General features: G+C 38.9%; 1 pseudogene; it reads left to right on the top strand.

The window, feature by feature from the left end:
- The first annotated feature begins 1,280 nt into the window (after positions 1-1,280).
- On the top strand, positions 1,281-2,745 carry LOC141632620 (phospholipase D alpha 4-like; annotated as a pseudogene).
- The last annotated feature ends 1,670 nt before the right edge of the window (positions 2,746-4,415 follow it).

The raw sequence follows: 4,415 nt of genomic DNA, 5'->3' as shown, positions 1-4,415 counted from the left end.
TAATAGACACGTTACTATGTGGGCATAGTAATACCTCCCGTATCATAAGAGGCCTCCTGAATCAATCGGCTTCCTGAATCAATCGGATAATGATTATCAACAGTTCATCGGTTGATTTCAACATTACAGAATACTCCTCCGTTCCGCTCATTTGTTTACCTATCCCATATTTGGGTATCATTCATTTGTTTAGCTTCCCATATTGGGAATGCTTTTGAAGGGTGGCTACAAATATTGTGGCCATCGCGCAACTATTGCTCGTTGCCTTACCAAAGAAGAAGAGTTTCCAAATTTATATTCCTGTGAGAATGGTTTTGAGTCGACTTCAAGCGTCGTAAACCTGAGCCATCACCTTTGATGGATGACAGACTCCAATTTTTTTTCGAAAAAATGGAACATCAGCATCTTCACAGCTTCACCTACAAAGCAATACACATCCAATAAAACCAGGATAAATCCAACAAATTAGGGCATTAAAGTCCAATATAATATAGGTCAGTTTTCGATAAACAAAAGTAACTCGCGCCGAATTCTAAATGTCAGCAAGTTTAGTAGATCTCTTAGCGTTTCTAAATGACAATTAGCGAACGACACGACAAACAACCAAGTACATTGCGGTAGTTTCCAATGACAAATCGGTCAGCCATATGGTACTATGAACATAACTTCACAAAAAGCGTAAAACATTAGCTGAAACAAACTATACACAAATTGGTCAGCCATAGAAACTACATTGTTTATGTTCCAATTTTAGTGACTTAAGCTTAAAGGTAAAACATGTGATTAGGTAAAAGGAGTTGCCTCTAAGACTAAATAACATAGTTTTACAAGTTTCTCCAACTGCTAATGTTATAATTGCATCAAAAGTTTCGTTCCAAAATTTGTTACTTATACTTCAAAACTGGTAAACTTACCTGCATATATATCCACAGCAATGATGATCAGTTACTCTCCATCTTCCAACAGGTCACCTTAAACCTGACCTTTCCCTATCGGTCACTTTCTTTGTCTGTCTAACAAAAATCACGTAATTGAGGCCGCTTTCAAGATAGATGAACGACAAAAAATTCTTCCATGGAACATTGGAAGCCACCATCTTCCATGCTACACCATTTGCGCCATCCTTTCCCTTCACCGTAAGTATTACCATGAGAAACTGCATTTATTGACACAATATTACACTAAATATCCGAGCTATATGCATTGCATGATATTTTTTAAAAAAAAAATGCTCGTGCAAAATACTACTTCGTTGAGCAAATTTTGGGTAAGAATGTACTATGGTAAGAGACGGTGGAGTTCTAAGGTTTCGGAGTAGGTATTCAGCTTAAAACTTCTGAAGACGAACCACGTCTTACCAACTTTCCATAGAACATTCTCACTGAAAACTTCTGAATTTTCATCTTAGTGAATTATACATTCTGCTTACAAATTTCGAGCAGAGATGGACCAAGCAATGTGACCCTTCCTTATTAATCCCAGCAAGCGCCATAGGGAAGATAATCAAATCGTCTCCTCCAAGCAGCTCCGACAGGAACTGGAATGTGCAGGTTTTCAGGTCAATTGATCATTTCTCTGCAAGTCCACTGTCACTTAAGGTCAAAACTGAAAAAAGTACCCACGACGCTTATGTTGAGGCTATCAGAAAAGCAGAAAAATTCATATATATAGAAAACCAATATTTTATCGGAGGATGCAGCTTGTGGGAGGTTGATCAGAATAGTGGATGCAAAAATTTGATTCCAATTGAGATTGCAATTAACGTGGCAAACAAGATTAGGGCACAAGAGAGATTCTCGGTCTACGTGGTTATACCAATGTGGCCAGAAGGATCACCAGAGAGCGAAAGTGTACAGGATATACTGCACTGGACGAGGGAGACCATGAAGATGATGTACAGATTGATAGGAGAAGCAATCAGAGAAACAGGAGAACAAGCGCATCCTAGAGATTACCTGAACTTTTTCTGCCTCGCTAATAGAGAAAAGGAGGGACCAGGAGAGTTTCTTCCCCCATTTTTTCCTCATCCCTCGACATTATACTGGAGTGCCCAAAAAAATAGAAGGTTCATGGTGTATGTCCACTCCAAGTTAATGATAGGTATGAATTCTATTTCCAACTACTTAGTCATCACTAACCTGTTTTACAATCTAACTAAACACCATTGCTAGAGCATACTAACATTTCATTGGTTGGTGTGCCACTATTTACGTGACAGTGGATGACAGATACATCCTAACAGGCTCCGCAAACATAAACCAGAGATCAATGGACGGAGCAAGAGACACAGAGATTGCGATAGGCTGTTATCAAAATAAAACCAGTGATGAGAGCGGACAGAAGAATGGAGGAATTTATGCTTATCGGATGTCTCTGTGGTACGAGCACACAGGAAGAGCAGAGAAAGAGTTTTAGGAACCGCATAGCCTAGAATGTGTGGCCAGCATACGCTCTATAGGGGAGCACATGTGGAAGATATACAGTGGAGACGAGATTGTAGACATGAACGAAGTTCATCTGGTATCTTATCTTGTGACTGTGGGAGACGATGGATGCTTAGAGGATCTAGCAGGCTGCACTTTCCAGACACACAAGCTCTAATTAAGGGGAAAAGATCAAAGTTTTTACCACCTATCTTCACAACATAACGTCGGAAATATATAGTGCACAAGTTCTTCTTATCATGTTTGTTTACTAAGTTAAATGTACAATTGGACACAATGACAGATTGACAGATTTCATTAAAACAGTAAAAATGAATAAATTATTCCACACAATTTGGACAAAAATTATGTTTGAAGATTGCACAGATTGTGTATAAGGAGTCTCTAACATGTAATTCTGGAGTACGGATGCCAAAGTAAAATAATAGTTGGCAAAATACTGAGATAATGCATTGCAGAAGAAACAAGTCCAAATCTAAGGGTCCGTTTGGATTGAGGGAATTGAAGGGAAGAGGAGGGGAGGGAAAGGGAGGGATTCAATTTCCTTTGTTTGGAAACAAAATATGGAATGAGGGAAAAGGAAAGGGAGGGAATTGAGAGGATTTATTTTCCCTCCTATAGAACAAATTATAATCTTTCTTACAATGGCAAGATTTGGAAGGAAACCTTTGTTTAGACTCTATTATTGTTATTATTCATCATATTCTATCGGCATTCTCTATCTAATCTGCCATCTCCCTCCTTCCTCCCCCCCCCCCCCCCCTCCCAACTCCCTCTCATCAATTATGTTATCCAAACAACCACAATTCATTTTCCATCCCCTCCCCTCCCCTCATTCCCCCTCCCCTCACCTTCCCTCCTAAATTGGTATCCAAACCGACCTTAATGCTTCCTACGCCTTTCAGAATGATAGAGATACTCATAACTCAAATGATCTGGTTGATTTATTACAATCAAACATCCATTGAACAAAACTAGAAACATGTGACTTAGTCACGACGACCAAGATTAAGCCACCTCCGTCGATACTAAGATCATGATTTAAACCGCGATTTCATACCATGGCTCAGCCTTGATCTTAACAAATAAAGAAGGGAACTCCCAAGAGACTTCAAAAATGAAGTGTCGTATTCTTTTCTTTCTAAACTATAAGGAGTACTTGAAACAGGTTGTTCGCACATATCATATAGGCAAACATAGATATAAGGCACAAGGTAATAGGATTATTTATAATAGTTGGGCATCAACCATTACCTTAAGGTTTTGGTTGAGATAGTTCATCTATTATGGTATCAGAGCCAGTGTGACCGAAGGTCACGGGTTCAAATCCTGGCAACCTCAAAACTCCTCAAAAACTTGAAGTGGAAACCAAGCACACGGTACGGGGGAGCCGGTGCACAACTAACCACTCTTCAAGCCCAACGGGCATTTGAGTAAGGTTTTGGTTGAGATGGTTCATCTATCACAAGGATCATAGAACATGACAAGGGAAAGGGAAATGACGAATGAGATTAAAATAGCATATAAAAACAGATCTCCACAGGCAATGTTTTACAGCAACGAGAATTAAGAATTTCACACTTATGCTGCATATGAGGTGATTAACAGGTGAATGGATTTACCGAATTCCAGTAAACTCCGGACTCAGAATATGAATATTACCATCACAAAATATAATCTTCACGACGCACAATCGGTTATACAGATGCTACATCTGGAGTTTGTCTACTAACAATCTAACAATCTAAACAGAACCTTCACAGCCTTATATAAGATTGGGTTATTTAATGGTATTAATCCAACCTATGCTCCCCTTTCTCAAATTACCCTAACCTATACTTTAACCCATATTAATCCCATCTTTGCACTCATTTTTCTCGTATTACTCCATTAGAAGAGCAACCTGGTGAACAGGTTACCTTTTACCTATCTTAAACGCCTTTCTTTCTTTCTTTCTTTCTTTTTTTTCTT

The sequence above is a fragment of the Silene latifolia genome, chromosome Y (genome assembly GCF_048544455.1).
Source record: "Silene latifolia isolate original U9 population chromosome Y, ASM4854445v1, whole genome shotgun sequence".
In the NCBI taxonomy this organism is placed as follows: domain Eukaryota; kingdom Viridiplantae; phylum Streptophyta; class Magnoliopsida; order Caryophyllales; family Caryophyllaceae; genus Silene; species Silene latifolia.
The sequence above is the reverse complement of the archived record's forward strand: the minus strand, read 5'-3'. Positions and strand labels throughout refer to the sequence as shown.